We start from the raw sequence: 17,271 nt of genomic DNA on the forward strand, positions 1-17,271 counted from the left end.
GCGACGTGGGCGATGAGGCCGGACGTTCCCAAATACATGTTACTTCACTACACTGGAATTACGGGCTGGGGCACTGTGGATTTTGCAGGCTGCATAACGCACAGACTCAATGGATATTTCTAATGTTATGTGAGTAAATATTCAGGCGTTTTAATCCCGGGATGAGGGAATGATGAATGGATGCATGGGCAGGTGATTTGATACAGAGTTTGCCATGTACAGGGCTTCTTGGAATCTATCCGCCTCCCCTACGCTATGTGATGCAGGGCTGCCATAGTGGGACCATCGTCTATCTGGCCTTGTTGAGCCCTCCCTGTCTCGACGCGCCCTCAGACACTTGTGTCCATGCACGTTACCAATCCCATCTGATGGATTCTGTTTTGACAGACGCATGCACAGGTACACTCGTTTGTGATGGTGTTTACACCTCGATATAGATAGTTATGAGTCGCAAGTGGTTTTTGGGTGGTGATGAACCTTTGGAGTGGGCTAGCATGCATATGGCTGTGGATTTAGTGTGATCATTGAAGTGAGTTGTTCGAATGTAGTTCTGATGGCCATTCTGTTCTTTTTCTTTTCTTTTGGTTGACAGGTATCTCCTCCCCTTTTGCCACTGCCATCTGTATGCCACTCCTGCAGATGGGTTTTACTCCCGACACCTGCTGCTTCGTGTTAATCAGTGGAGCAGCATTACGATCTTATGGGACGATCGCCAATGGGCCACATGCCCTTACGCAGTACTGGTGGCTCGGAGCAACATTTCGGCCTTTCAGCTGGACTAGTGCCTCCCCATTGGGACGGCCCTGCGGTTGTGTGCGCTTCCATGTTGCCTTTTCGTACGTGAATGTGGCTCTGTGTACCATGATGGAACAGGGCGTCACACAAGTAGTGGCTGGTCATTTCTTGCGGATGCAGCCCACAATGGTGAAATGTGTTTTGGAGTTCATGGCCTGATGGCTGTATGGGCTTGGTGATTTTGTTGTGCATTAAATTTCTATTCTGATTTGGCCCGTGTAGCGTTCTTCTTTGCAAGTGATGTGGCATATTCCTATTTGGGGAGCGATGTATTGTGAGGAGATCTGCATTGGGTTCCAGCTTCGGAGTTTAGTTGCGTGGTACTGTACTGGGCGCGTTTGCCTACGAAGCCCGTGAGGTCAGGGATGGGGGCTGCCAATATGACTGTTTGAATGTTGTCATGCTCAGGGGCGGGGGATTGGGTTTTGTGTAACAGATGCCGGTCAGCCAGGTGGACTGGTGGAATGATGTGATTTTCGGAATATTGCTGGTCACAGGTGCCTGTGTTTGCGTGCGTTTCTTGGTGGGGGACTGTGGTCATGTCCATTGGGATGGCTTCTGTATTCGTGCCATCTGTGCCCTGCAGCTCCCATTGGCCCCTCTTGTGTTTCTTTTGTTCGTTGGTATGCATGGGTGACTTGTACATTTCACTGGTTGCATTGTGACTTCATTGCACCTACGGGGAGTTGTACTTTGTGGGCAGGGAGCGGTGTACAGGCACTCAGTGGGGCCGTTTACGGTTGATTCGCGATGCCGTACTTCTCACCATGGCGGAATGGTACATTCCGCCATGCTTGATGGCGTTAGGTACATGTCCGCTAGGGTCGGAATTGGCGTACCCTTGCGCCATGGTGGTGTTTACGGTTTGGCATGGCGCGCGCGCGCGTGCTTGGTGCAGTTAGCGTTGGCGTTCACTACGGTGTCGCTAATGGCTTCGTACTTTGCGGTGACGGGTCATAGTCGCACCGAGCGCTATTCGATGGCGGTATTGCATTTCCGCCATCGTTTTCCGAATTCCGCCAGGGTCGTAATGAGGGCCAATCTCTCTACCCAAAGACACGAGTAAGAGTATTAGATATGTTAGGAACCTGCATAGATGATTGTTATGTTTGTATGACTAGTGGCGCAGTAACGCACCACCCAGGATGCTGATTTACAACAGCGCCCTAATGCCCTCGGGCTTAGGTGCTTTATAAATGGAAAGTAAATGTAATAAATAACTCCCTGGGGACAATGTCGGTCCTGAGGGGCAGATGGGATGATTCAGGAAGGTGTTTACGGCTGCTGATTGAACTCTCTGTAATCTGCCTGGGGTGTCCATGGAGAGCACTAGGTGGCTATCATATGACCACACCAAGAGTGGCAGAAATGGGCTGAGATTTATCCCAACATTTAAAGATAAACTTGAGATGTGGCATTTACAACGCGCCTGTACACACGTTTTTCTAGGCGCACCTAAGACAAGGAGGGGGAAACCAGGGAGGACAAAAAGCAATCTTACTAGGCCTTGTGTCATTCAGATCGCACACGTGCGGGGACAGGGGGTAGGGGACGGAGGTATGTGCAGTTAACTCACAAGTGCAGCCGGCGGGTGGCTCATAAGTGCATAGAGAAGGGACTGTAGGGTTCCAGATACAGACCCTTAAGTGCTGGGGAGCCCGGAGGTAGTGCAAGGGCAACTGGACATGTAGGAGCCTATGCCCGAGTTCCGAGGGTGACCATGTGACCAGTGCGCGGAGCAGTCAGGTGCATCAGCAGGGGAGAGGGAGAGAGAAACAGAAGGGAAAAGGAAGGTCTTGAGTTGCTTCCGGAACCGGAAGTGGTTCTGCTCAAGTTTGAGAGAGGCAGGGAAGGTGTTCCAGAGGGAGGCCCCAACCGAGGAGATAGATCTGCCCCCAACTCTCTGCTTGGAGTAGCGTCTGACCTTCAGGGAGTTGGAGGTGGATGAGCAGAGAGCTCGAGAAGGATGATGTTTTGGAAGAGAAAGTTAGAGATATAGTAGTCTAAGGCTCCAGAAAGCCTTGTGGACAATGCAGAGGGTCTTGAGGTGTATCATTGCAGTCATGGGGAGACAGTGAAGAGATTTCAGAGCTGGAGAAATACGATCCCAGGGATTGAGGCCAAGGACAAGTCTTGCAGTCCTGTTCTGGATAAGTTGTAAAGGTCAAAGATTAGATGCAGGAAGATTTAGAAAGAAGCTGTTGCAATAGTCCAGCCTAGAGAGGACCAGAGTTCTGAAGACAGAGAGCTTCTGGGGGAAAGTGAGAAAAGGAGTAATACCTCTGAGGAGGTGCAACTGATAGTTTAACTTGTTAGAGATGACAGAGATGTGAGGAGAGAATTAGAGGGTGGAGTCAAAGATGACACCACAGTTCTTAGCCTCACAGGAAGGAGCAGGAAGAGGACCCAGAGTGAGCGGCCAGAGAGAGAGAGAGAGAGAGAGGAAATGAGGGAGTAGTGTCCCAATGAGGAGGATCTCAGTCTTAGCGGCATTAAGGCAGAGCTAATTGGTGGAACACCATTCCTGAATTGCGGCCAGACAGTCTGGTATGAGAGAAGAAGCAGTGGCGGCTGAGCGGAGCCTGAAAGAGAGCTGAGTGTCATCCACATAACATTGAAAATTGGAGCAGAATGTAGCATTTTGGTGTGCAAGAGGTGCCAGGTCATGGTTTAAGAGCCAGGGAGAGAAGTTAGACCCCTGAGGAACACAAGTAGAGAGAGAGATAGAAGAGAGAAAAGACCCCAGTTGGACCTCAGAGGGTCAATCAGAGACAAAGGAGGTCAACCAGGCCAGGGTATGATCAGTAATACCAAGGTTGTCCCAGAGATGATTGCCCAGGATGGCATGGTTGACCATGTTAAAAGCAGAGGATAAATCAAAGAGAATGAGGACAGAAGGGAGATTAGAGTCAAGATTGGAGAGCAAGTCTTCACAGGTATTCAGGAGAGCAGTTCTGTGCTTCTGGCAGTTCTGAAGCCAGGCTGGCGGTCAAGGAGGCAAACAACAGATTCAGTATGTAGATTATGCTAGGAGATGGCCAGCTTTTCGAAGTGTTTGCCCAGGAAAGGAGTGATGGAGATCTGGCAATAGTTAGCCGGAGCGGAAGGATCTTCCGAGGGCTTCTTTAGAGGGAGGTTCACAAGAGAGTGCTTAAAGGGGAGGGTAAAGTCCCAGTGGCAAAGGAGTGATTGTAGAAAATTGGCCAAGGGTGTTGATGTGGTCCTTGATTGTTGCTGATGAGCTGGGGAGACCCTGCGTTGATGAGACTTTCATAGATCAGACTTGTCTAGAAAAATTGTCAGGGGTGAACAGGGAAAGGGGGAGAAAGGAGGAGGAGAGACGGCCTTGCTTTCGTTTTTTGAGAAGTGAAGGACAACTTATTCTCTGGAATGACATCAAACAGTCTCAATTTCCTCATTTGTTGGGAGATGCTTACCAAGATGTGATAGCCGGGTGACTGAGCCCACAGAGCTGGGGTGCAAAGGATTCTTATTCCGGTTCAGAATCAAATGATTGGCTGTCATCCAAAGTTCAGAAAAGAAAAACAGTGTTTAGGAATGGCTGATGTTGTACTGTAGTTGTATCTACTTGAAGAACAGGGATGCCAATTTAGATACGAAATGACTTACAATAACACATTTACAGATGACAGAGGCATTTTCTGGAATGGTGCCCGTACAGCTCAAAGAGAAGAACACGTGGCGAGTCAGTTTATGCGGGTGGGACAAAGACAAGTAAAATAGCAAAAAAAAAAAATAAACAATAACATATGTAAGAAACAGGTGACTTACAAAGATAACATTAACCTGGGGACAAGTGCATCAAACGAAAGAGGAGTACTGTTCAAATATACCAACTTATATTTTAAGGTGGCACTGGTGGAAGTGGTGGGGTCAGGTAGGGATGATGGGGGAGAAGATAGGAAAAGATAACACTTTAGATATGAAGCTGGAGTCAGTTTTGAAGTGATCCACAGTTGGGCTAGTTTTGATTGTGATTGGCAGTGAGTTCCAGTGGATCAGAACAAGTAGGGAGAAAGAGCAGAAGCTAGAGGAGACACAGGGTCATGGGACAGAGAGGATGAGTGCACTGGAGGAGCAGAGCCTCAGTGCACACATAACACAAGACAGCTACAAAACAACATAAGCAAACACAAAAAAGAAGTAGTTGAGGGAATCAATGAGTCAGAGATCGCATCTACTCTGCTAACTTAATCATTAGAATTAAATAAGAAAATTGATCTTTACATCTTCTTGAAGCTGGAGAGTTTTGAGACCTCCTGTAGAGCACACAATGATTGTTTCAGAATTTGGGGGTACAATAGAAAAAGCTTGTTCCCCCAAAATTCTTAACCTTGCACCGCGTCTGATGGAGTTTATTGTTTCCGTTAGACCTAAGCACCCTGGATGGAGGAGCCTCAATCAGCTGATCCATGAGGTATTTGAGGGCATGTCCTGTTCTGCATTTGTGTACTAGTGTCAGTGTCTTATGGGTCACTCTATGGTGCACAAGTAGCCAATGGAGTGATCTTCTGGTTTCCGACACATGTGTGCAGTTTCTTTAGATCTTTCATTGCTCTGACATCCCCATTTTGGCAGACCTGTAAATATTAGAAGTGCATTTTTGAAGTACCACTAACAGGCCCTAACAGTAATCAATGTTGGTGTTAATAAAGGTGCCCACAAGATACGCAAGATATTTAAATGAGTAGTAACCTGTTTAATCAATTTGGTGGAATAAGCACAGATAGATCGAAGATTGATGGTAACTGCTGTTTAACATTTTTTAGATGATGGGCCAAACCCACTATCAGCAGCTCTGTTTTGCTGTCATTTAAAGCCAGCTAGTTAATTGGAATCCTTGTTTGTACCCATGATTAGGAATGATTGGTGTTAGGGGTATTAGTGTCATAGATTGCAGTCAGCTCAAAGACACGCTGGGTATTGCCTGCATAATTAGTGTATTTCACCACAACTTTGTTCAAAAGGTCAAATAGTGGACGAGTATATATGCTAAATAATATGGGAGATAGACATGATCTCTGAGGTACTGTGACAAATCAATTACCGGGGCACCAGTGGTGTAGGGATGAATATTGGTTCCTAAACCATCAGCAGCCCCTCACCTCTAGTTATATCAAAAGGGATCTGAAATATTGGAACCACAAGCAAATTATAAACCTACTTGGCTAATTTTGGTAACGTGGACGGAATGGCAGGCTTATCTCTGAACGGTCGTGGATCATTGGTTAGTTGCAACACAGCGAAAATAAAATTATTACCCAAATACAAAAAAAAAGAACTGTCCAGTGAAGGTTTTATACAAATACTGACTTTATTATTACCACAACAGACAGTTCTAGCATACTACAAAATACAACCCACTGTGTAAAGGAGTGCAGAGGACAGAACGTTTCAAAGAAGGAAAAGGAATGCACTCGGGATACTGACAGGAGAGTAGTCAGAATAGTAATACATTTTGTAATAGATCAAGGATACTTGGTTTCAACACAAGGGAGCAATGGGTCGTAACATGTCACTAGGGGCTTTCAGAGAAGGACCAGGGGGACAGAACAAAGATTTACCTTGTGCTGTAGATGTTCTTGGTGCTCGACAGGGTTAAGTTCAGGTTTCAGGGCGCTTTGAAACTTCTGCGACAGAGTTCAAGATAGGGCACAGCTGCTGGTATCAAGTGGCAAGCATTTCAGCGAGCGAGGCTGGATGGATGGCTGGAGGCTGTCCTACACAGCGGCTCAGGGTCAGGAATCGTCAGCAGTTCTGAAGCAGTGCTTGAGGCATCTTGGATGGCTTTAGCGACTGCGGTGCAACAAAACTCGCAGTGCAGTGCTGCTCAACAGGCTTGACTGGCTCAAATATGTCCTTTAAGACAGACATCACTAGATGATTGTCGATGCACTCCTAGCTTCATCACTGGACTCATGTCATCCTTTAAAGTGGACAACCAAAAGCTGAGGAGGGTGTTGCAGGCATCTGCCTTGTCCTTGGTTTGGTTCAGATGCTCTCTGGCACTTCCCACCTAGGAAGCTTGCTGCACAGCGTAGCAGGGCACGCTGTGTTCAGGCTGGGTACCGGTTATGGAGCTGCTGGAAGGTCCTCTGTATTTAGTATCTCCCTCTGTTCCCTGGGAGATGTGTAGGGCAGGGATCTTGCTTTCGTCTTGGAAATCCTGGCCTACCTTCACTGGCGGAATATGTACGGTAGACTGGACCGTCAGCCACGGTCCATGCTATGTTCTTCTTGTTACTCCTTGCAAAATCTTCAGCTGATCTGCCCAAAAGAGGAGCTCAGCCCTCTTTTAAATCCAAATGGGCCACAGTGACTGATGTAGGCTAAGCCTACTTTAATGAACCAATGCTGGGTCCCCAACTCCTGTATGCATGAGGTCATAACCAGAAAAGATAAAGGGGTGAAAACATGTAATACTAAGTCCCACCCATCTTCCTGTCTGTTGTAGATCAAATGGTCTCTCTACTTAATGGAGATCTCTGTGGTTCCTGATTAAAGTGGCATGTCTCCCTTGAAGCTGATTCAGGACCAGAATTCCTGTCTCCATCAAATCACATACTCCTACCTTCTGAATGGAGTCCCCCTGCAGAGATGACTTCTGCAAAGCGCAGTCCCAGACCTGATATTTCACTGTCCATTGATAATAAGGGCGGGAGCTGGCTTCAGGTTGACACAGTGCATATCAACATTTTTGGGAGTTTCCTGTCTCCTGTGTTAGCCTCTGAAGCCAGGTCCCATGTGGGCCTGTTTAAATTAAATTCTGATTAGTAAGCCGCACCAGATCTAACAAAAGGACAGGGTGGATCCATGGAGCCTTTGTTAGTTGATTAGGCTGGCTATGGCATGGGGAATGTTTTGCCCTCCCCATTCTGAGAGGACATGGTGTAATCCTTGCTGTCATATCCCAACTAAATATGACAGGGGGGACGGTGCCTATAGGCTGTTTCCACCCAGAGTACACAGGTCTATGTGTATGTCGTGCGGTGAGGATAGGAAATGTGTGCAGATTAGTCCCACACATTTTCCAGAGGTTCATCTACTATCATTCCATTTCTTCTAAAAGTTCAACAAATCCAAGTGAGTGCACACACACTATGCAAATGGTCAAATTCCTCAAAGGTACTTCATATAATTGGGGGACAGGTGATGTTTTAAAATCTGCGGACGATACCCTTGAAAATCTAGGACCAAGGAAACAGCAACAGCAAAGGTTTGTGGGCCATACGATCAAAGGACACTGACAAGTCAAGCAGCATGAGCAGGGCAGTATGGCCTCCATCTATGATTTCAGCATGTTAGGAATGATTTCCTATACTCTGGCCTGGTGGACAGATGTGTAAAAGGTCAACCTATATTGTGACAGGAACTCTGGGAGCTGTAGACAACCGAGTTCAAGGTAGCAAGGGGGAGGTCTAGGCTAAGTCTCAAGGGTGGTGCACTTGTAAGAGGTCCACAATGAGCATACAAAGTGAAGCAGTCAAGGAACACACTGAGACAAACAGGTATAAAAATACGTCTTTACTTATGGCCAAATAACACCGTGAAAATTGACTACTAACAGGCAATATTATGACACAATACTAAAAATGCGATATTACTGGTGTAGGGCAAAAATACATATCAACCACCTGAAAAGAAGGGTACAGACTAGCATTAGCACTACAAGTCCACAGAGAATCCACCCTAACTTCAGAAGTCCATCGCTAAGATGTATGGGGCCTTGTGCCCAAAAATTCAGTAAAGTTCCACACAGTTTATGAAGCTTGAAAAAATGAAGGTAGGGTCTATGGGGTCCAGTGAACAGTTCCAAGTGTCAGTGGACGAGTTAAAAAAGCTAACAAACGTGTTCCCAGCTTTCGGTGTGCTTGTGTGAACATTCAGTGGCAAAGAGAAAGTGTTTGAAAAGTTTTGCTATAACTCACGGCCATACTCAGATTCTTCATAGGACTTGGCAGGTCGATTTAAGAAAATCCAAGGTCGTTTTTCCAACCATAAGTCTCAGCCCTTGATTCCCAGGGGTTGCAGGTTCGAGCAGTTCTCTGGTCGTGGGTTATTGCTGGTGCAAGGTCTTCAAGTGAAGAAATGCAAAATAATTCAATGCATGGCCCCTCTCAGGACAGGAATGGACACAGGTAAGCAGTTTTGGATGACGGCTCCCGATTCACGCTGACGCAAAATGATTCACTTGCTGCGGTAAGATGTTACCTCCTATCTCGGGCCCCCTTGATGCTAGGATCATGACACTTTGAAGAGTTAAGGCTTGTTGCACAAGCTGACGAGCCCCCAAGTTCCAGGCCTCAACTCAGAACGGCAATGTCTACAGCATGGAAGCCCAAACTCAGAACTGGTCAGCTACAGGGCGGTCCTATGGCACTTCGGAAGGCTCTTCTTCCATAGGACTCCGAGTAGACGTCGAGAATTTATGTTCCCCCACTCCAAGGTTTGCAACTCCTTCGCAGGACTGCTGGAGATCTTCCACAGTACAGGGCTCTACCAGGGCAGCAGCAGAAGTTGGTCGCCAAGCCTTCCCGATGGGTTCACGGTCTCCTCACAAGTCCTGTAGCTGGACAGGAGTCTTGTTTCATTCAGTTTCATCCAGAATCTCTCTAGAGTGGATTCAGGGGTCCACTTCTTATCCAAAAAACTGGTAAAAGCAGCAGCTCCCACTAGCCAATGACAGATCTGCCCCACACACACCAGCAGTGTTCAGATCAGGACCACTGGTGGCAAAACTCATTCATTCCACCCAGGCACACTGGCACCAGCATGTGGATTTGGACCAGACAGTCCAAGCCTACTTGCCTCGCTGCAAACACCCATAGCCCTCCAGTAGCTCGCAAAATGCTTCTGCTTTCCCTAGCACTGGAAGTTCATGCAAGGATGTTCCTGGCCTCACAGGCCATGAAGAAGGCTAAAAGACAAGATGGGCAAAGGGCAAACAAACCGTCTTATGGCATGGCCATGTTTGACCACTAGCCACAGTTAGTAGCCAAACACGGTAAATGTGGTAAGGCTAAATTGAAATACACCAGAAAATTGTACAAAGTCACTGCTCCCCTCAGCTTGTCCATTTAGCACAACTAGAGTAACCAAAAATCCTCTGCGTGTGGATCTAGGGCACAAATAAAAGTGTACACCATTGTATTGCATTGTAAGATGCATTGTACAATGATAAAAAGTTACCACAAGTGATAAAGAATTTACTACAAGTAGTAACAAAGTAACAAGTTTAAGGGAAACAATGTTTTCCATTACTGACAGCCTAAAGGACATGTGAGTTTCCCAATAACAGATGAGCAAATGCAAGTGCAGTGAAGCTTAAAGCTTCACTGCACTTTAAAAAGAACAGGTCAGATACAAAAATAAAAGCAAAATGTTTGGGTGTCCATAGAAATGGAAGGCAGGGTGAAGTAAAGAGGAATCCTTCCTAACACATCAAGATTGGCTCTTAAATCGATCAAAGCAGTTTCTGTTCCATGATGTTTCCTGAAACCCGATTGACGCTGGTCCAGCAAACAGTTAACGTCAATATGATTCTGTAGTTGCAGGTATACCGTCCTGTCCAAGATTTTTTATAAAAAAAAGGGACATTTGTGATTGGGCAGTAATACCCAGCAACCCCAGGATCCAGTGAGTGTGGCTTTTTTTTAGTAAGGGTGTAACCTAGACCTCTTTCAGGCCTATGGGTACACAAGAGTTAGAGAAGTAGGAGTTGTTGATGTGGGTAATAAAAGGTGTGAGAATTTTAATCGCTCCTTTTATACTTTTAGTTAGGTCTGGGTAGGTTGCATCCGCACTTATGCAGTGCTTCAATGCTCTCAAGCCAGGTCTACACTTTAAAGGATCAAATAATAAAAATAAAATAATAGCTAAGAAGCCATGGAATTCGCATGAGCAGTAGCCAAGATTGCTGAACACAATGGTGGAGATTAGACCCCAAGATTGAGAGCCTGGGGTGAGGGAGCAAGACGTTCAGAGGGGTGGAGATTGGAGAGGGAAGAGTAATGATGGGTTTTGAAGTTGGGACAAAGATGACTTCTGTTTTTGATGATTTCAGCATATGAGGCAGTGGGGAGCCACCCTGTGATGGCTGGGGTGAAAGAGGGAAAGGAGTAAAAAGTGTGGTTGTCATCAGCGGAAGAGGTGTAAAGGAAAACCAAAGGACAAGTTAAGTCATCGTAGGTCAGAGGTATCGATGGTGAAGAGCAGAGCTGCAAGGGCTGATATTTGGGATGTGGTGACAGGAATAGGGGGGGTCAACGGTTTGCGAGACAGGAGGTTTCTAAGGAGGCAATCCAGGTAAGAGCAGATTTTTAAAACTCAATGTCCTGGAGAGTGAGCTGGCTAGATTAGTGGTTGGCAGTGTTGAAATGAAAGAGAGGTCCACATGTATGTGTACAGAAGAGTGCTTGGAGTGATGAGCATCATAGAGGACGTTTTAGACATGCAAGTGTGATGTCTTGGTGGAATGCCAGATTGAAAGCCAGATTTCAATAAATATCCAAGGCCATTATCCTGAAGGTACTTACTGATCTGTTTGAAAGCCACCCATACAAGGATCTTTAAATGGGGAAGGAAGGAAGGATTGAAACTTGGAAATAGTCTGCCCGGTCATTTGGAACAGATGAGGTGTTCCTCAAATTGGGCAGGACTGAAGAAGAGAAAGAGGTTTAAAAGGTCAGAACGATAAGGGCAGATGATTGAGACCAGTGGTACTATGTTCCCTGATGGCCTGCACCACTCTCCACAAACCCCATCACCACGCCCCCTCCCACACACAATACAAACCCCCAAACACATGCACCTGCTGTTTAAGGGAACGTTCAGTGTAGTTTACTCAAAGTCCCAGTTTCAACATCTTCCTACACTTTTATTTTAAAACAAAACCATTCCGGAACAGTTTCTTTTTAAAATAAAAGTATATGAACAGTAAAACTTAATTTAAAAAAGTAGACGGGCACCACTCACGCTCACTTCTGTGGGATGTTTTTATCCACGCATCCAAGCCCTACCTCAAAACTGTGCAGTACTGACATGGAAAACATCATGATGGCCAGAGATTCCCAGAAAATGCCCAGGGAAGTGCATGAAGAATAGGCTGCCACCCATTTTGCCGATGTTATGGGCACAGAAGGGCACTGCCTAAAACCACCATTGGACTACCCACACAGTAGCCTGAAACCGTTGGGAATGGCAATGCTGATTGCCAAAAGCAACATAGAATTGTGGGGAATTCATTTTCTTAAATCCCAAAAATGGGTGCATTACCAGTACTCACCACTATCAGAAAGCCGGCGTTTTAAAACAACACCAGACTTTGTGTAAAACTGAATAAATGAACCCAAAGCAGGCCAAAGAAAGACTTACTGAGAGGTGGATACAATCTAAAGTTATATTCTGAAGTGACTTGAAGGTTTATAACAAGACTGGCTGAGCTGTGGATTTCAGCAGTTTAAGTAAATTTGGACTGAAAGACACTAAAAACCTAAATGTTTAAAAGAAATAAGTGACCTACTTTTGAGTGTCACATAGGTTGCAATTGTTTAAATGTCATAGTTTTAAACTTAGAATCAGAATTCTAGCTGCATATGTAAAAATGGTTAGTTTTATTTGAATGCAGAAAACTGGGTAACTAAAAGTGACATTAGCTGCGGCCTGGCTTAAGGAACTGAATTCTGCCCACCAGCTACCCCCGACAGGAGTTGAGACTTGCACAACTGCTGTGTTCCCAGGCCTAGCTGCCTTTTGCTGTTCCCACCAAAAGGGATATGACACTTCTCTGATTGAATTATCAAGGGACTGCTAGAGACTAAACATAGGACCCAGGCAGAGGGTTTATTGAAGTGACCATAAATGGCTTCCTCTTGAACAATGGGCCTTCCAGGGCCCAGGCAAATGTTTTATTATGGGGGCCGTAAAAGTGGCTTCCTCCTGGAAGGAAAGGGGAGGAGCACTGCATGTGAGAGCAAGCTGGCTTGGCAGAACTGGAAAAACCAGAAATTCAACCTTGTGCTGGGGGGAAACCACACCCCTTTGGAGCCAGAATATGGTTTTAGAAAAAGATGAATAACTCATAGTACGGACTTGTCATAATTATTTAAATGATACCATAATTCTTGTGATTTTTCTGCCCACATTTTAAGAGGTTTTTAGAACCGGTGGCATGATCTGGGGGCAAACTAGCAGTTAAGAGGGTATTACTTAAAATGTATGCATGTTAAAAATCTGACACTTCATCACTTAATGTCCATACTCCTTGCGCACATGTGTGTAAATTTGGGTTAATGTCCGATATTACGAAACCAGTTAAAAAGTGAAATATGTTGCCATTTCTCAATGCAAGCTCCCAGGAAGAGCAGATTTGGACAGGGTATACCTCCTGTGATATGTGATGGGTGCATGTAATTTTAAACAAATGTGTACCTGTGCAAATATGTCTTTTGGATCAAATATAGATTGTGTGTAAAGTTGACAGGGGTGGGTTCTCTGTATCATAAACAGACCTCATCATGATGACACTTCATTTCATTCCCCCAATCAAGGGGAAGAGGAGGAAGTGGCCAATGACAAGTGGAGAGGGGTAGGGCTTAGGAAGCTAGCCTTTCCACCCATTTTCAAAACACATAAAAGCAGACAGTCAGGACAGATAGGGACATTCAATTCCATTTGCTGCGGAGCATGCTGCCGGACCATACCACATCCAGAGATCCAGACTTCAAATCCATCAATCTCCAGAGAAAGCTGTGCAGAAAGATCCAGAAGCAGTGCTGTACCCAGAGAGAGCAGAGCTGACCCAGACCACTGTTAGCAGAACCAGAGAGCTGACCCAGATCACTGTGAAGTGCCGAGACCAGACCAGAGTCCAGTCTAAAACCTGACCAGATCCGTGGCGAGGCCCATTCTATTTCTAAATATATTGTGAGTACCTAGCAGAACTGTGCAGAACCAATCTCTTAGTTAAAATAATATAATTCAATCTATTTTAATCTAAGTAGAACTGCCACCTAACTGTCACCTGTCATTTTGTAAAGCTGTCACCTGTCATTTCTAGTTGCTAGCTGTCACTTGTCACTTTGAACTTTAAAATTTCAAATCTGAAAAACGACCTTTACCATATCGCTCATATCTCCGTGACCGTTTGTCTTAGAGACTTGCAGTAACTTTCCTCTGAAAGCTGGGAATCTTGGCTTTTCAACAAACCTAGAACGGCATTCCTATTCCATACACTTTTGCCACAATCGCGAAAAACGCACTCGCGAATTTTGCCGCGATTTGCAAATTTCTCCACGTGTGAAAACAGCAGTTTCCTTGCTTTCCTTGCTAAAAATTCGTTTGCCTCTTAAAAACCATCCCTGAATCATTGCTAGAGTGAGCCTGGACTAATATTAACTAGATACCACTCACCCTGAACCTCTAGAGGGGTATAAAAGCATTTTAGCATATTTTTCACTTCATTGCCAGCACATATAAAAGCATTTTAGCACATTTTCCAATATAGTGCTATCACATATAAAAGCATTTTGGGCCTGTGTTTCAAACTTCTGTAGTCCAAGCTTGCTGGGGTGAACTGAATTACATTTGATTGCATTTCTGAGAACTGTGTGCTTTTCTTCCATTTCCTTGCATTGCATAAAGGGGGGAGGGGATTGCCAGAGAAAAGTGATTACATTGTTTTGTTGAAATCATATTGAGTATTTTCTGTATTGCATTTTCATTCAAAATTACATCCATCTGAACTTATATAAAGCATTCTCTACCACCTTATTCTTCTGTTCCTATTCACAAGTGTGCTAGTGCCATACTATCCATTATTGATTACTGCTCAGATTCAGTGTGATATTCAATTATTAATTTATTATAAAGCGTGATATATATATATATATATTGTTTAAATTATCAAATAAACCTTTAAACTTGCAAAACAGAACTACTTCTTGGCTCAGTGGGGTCAGGGGGATTCCAAGAGAGGGGTGTTATATAGGGGTAGTCATCCAGAACGCATGAACTGGACATAAAGATATATCAATAAGGGTTTCCATTCAGTATCCCAGACTAGGCATTGACTTAGCTGTAGTGTTGAATTGAATCCTCTTACACTTCGATCACTGATTGAGACTAAGGTCGGTGCCAGAAAAAACAGCTGTTTTTTGTCAGTGGGGGCAAGATTTACCTCGAGCTCTTGGCTGTATATAAATCAGGGAACCCCGACAGGCAAACTTGTAGTTTGCTGGTCGGGGAAAAGTGTCAGTCACAGTATTACGGCACTTTAACTGGCATTTTTCCCAGACCGGCAAACTTGTTATGAGGGCATCTTTGAGTGCTTGAGCAGTAAACGGGTTGATAGGAGATCAAGATGGGTTAGCACTGGGAAAGATGGGTGCTAATTTAGTAGGAGAGGTGGGGGCACAAGTGTCAGTAGAAGAAAGGGTGGGGGCAGAGGTGGCAGACAGAATGAGATCAGGGGTGGGATGAGAAGAGGGCTGTTTGGGTAGCGTATATTTTAGAGATGTTAGAGCGAAAGTAGTGAGAAATCACATAAGCAGTGAGGGAGGAGGCAATTGATATTGGTTTAGGAGGAGTCAACTAAGGTTGCAGGGTAGATGAATGGTGAATGGGGGGAGGATTAACCTTGTGAAGTAGAAGGATTTGGCAGAGTGCAGTGCAGAGATAAGGGCAGCATGGGCCTTTGTTGGAGGCTAGGATTTGGGTTGAGGTCCATGATGGACTCCATCATTGTAGAACACAATGCACGTTTGTTTTGATGGTGTGGATCCCAGAGTGTATCCAGGGCTGAGGACAGGGACGGGAAGGTGTGAATGGACATGGAGGTTAGTGTTGGTAAAAAGGAGTCATAAGTGCAAGTTGAACGTAAGAAAAACAAAGTCAATGGAAGAGGAATGACTAGCGGAGAGCAACAGGAACGATGTCCTCACATCACGAAGGCGAGGAGATCTTGGTCATTGGAGAGGAGAGTACAGGCTAGAGGGACCAAGAAGTTACTGTGAAGAATGGAGTGACACGAGGAAGTGGGGTCAATAAAGATGTCAGAGGTGGAGAGCGAAACAGAAAGACCAGATCAAGGGGGTTCTTAGAGGTTAGGATGCAAAGGACTTTGGGCCTCATCATGGGTTGGGTGGAAGCCCTTAAAATGCTACACACTTAAGTCCGCTCAAACACGAGTATGGCAGTAGTTACCCCCAACTCTAGGCTGGGGGTAAATGTTCTGGAAAAATTCAGATTTTTGATGCAATTACTGTGCGGTAATACCGCCGGCAGTAATATACGCCAACAATTCCTTGGACCCAATGGGGAATGGAGAATTACCCCTTAACCCATGATCCGGCGATAATACCGCCAGATGCCTGGGTGGTAACGCGAATACAGTTGGGCGGTATCCCAGCCGGGATACCACCCAACTCCTGATTAGGCCTGTTATCTTTTGAGCCTTTTCCCTTTTCTTGATGAATCCACTGCATCTTACATTTGATGGCTGCCCTTGTTTATCTTGTCTACTCATCGCGTATTATGTTACAGCGGCAAGCGCTCCGTTGCCCCCTGGGGCTAGACTTGCCCTGCAAGAATACCTCAAAAAATAAATAATAAATGACCACTTTAGCAACACACACGACCACGCGTTTAAAAAAAAAACCTAGACTCTTCCCTGCAGCTGAGCACGTTTGCGCCTGACTGCCTGCCATCACGACTTCTGCAACCGCAGCCTGTTTCTTGGCCTGCTATCCAGCTACCCCACAGGCACCCCTCCCTGACAAACTTGCCTCTCTTCCAGCCTCCAGGACCCAAAGGAGCAAGGCTGGTTGCACATGTCAGGCGTCACGCTACACAAGACCCAACCGCACGACACGACATCGCCGCCTTTGTCAAGGTCAGGGCGAGCCAAGTCTCCTTGGCTGGCAGAGGTTCTGCTGAAGTGGTGCCCTGCTGACTTCTGCCACTGGCAGAGAGGCAATCCCTAAACCACCTGGCCCATCCTCCTATCCTTGCATCCCTGGCTGCTCCCGTGAGGTCGCTCTCTGGAGCGTGCTGCTGCTGTCTGCTCCTGTTCCATTTTCTCATTTGCTGTTCTCTCTGCTATAGTTGTAATTGCTGCCTGTCTGGGGCCGGCGAGCCACCTCGCTCTCTGGAGCATCCTCAGAATGGCACAGCCGCCATGACATCTGACTGCTATGGTGACGTGCCACGTCTCTAATTGCGACTTTGCACCGCTTTCAAGCGCGGTGTTGTTAGCATTTACAGTAATGGGGTGTGCTACAGGCGTGGTACGCTGTGGAGGGCTGGGGTCTTCTTGTTGTTGAACCGGATCCGTAGGTTAACACCCCATGCCCACCCCTCTCCTCCACAAGACTGTGATACAATTGGTTTATTAAAAATGCTGTTTGATAAAATTAAAAAACCTATTAGGAGATCCTTTGCGAGGGTGGGCCCCCTAAA

At 45.8% G+C, this 17,271-nt stretch overlaps 1 protein-coding gene across 3 annotated transcripts in view; it reads right to left on the reverse strand.

Moving 5' to 3' along the window:
* Positions 1-17,271, reverse strand: part of OLFM2 (olfactomedin 2) — a 1,338,492-nt gene that overhangs the window by 40,370 nt on the left and 1,280,851 nt on the right. The gene's annotated exons all lie outside the window — the stretch shown is intronic.

The sequence above is a fragment of the Ambystoma mexicanum genome, chromosome 3q (assembly GCF_040938575.1).
Source record: "Ambystoma mexicanum isolate Mex_15411 chromosome 3q, UKY_AmexF1_1, whole genome shotgun sequence".
NCBI classification, from domain to species: domain Eukaryota; kingdom Metazoa; phylum Chordata; class Amphibia; order Caudata; family Ambystomatidae; genus Ambystoma; species Ambystoma mexicanum.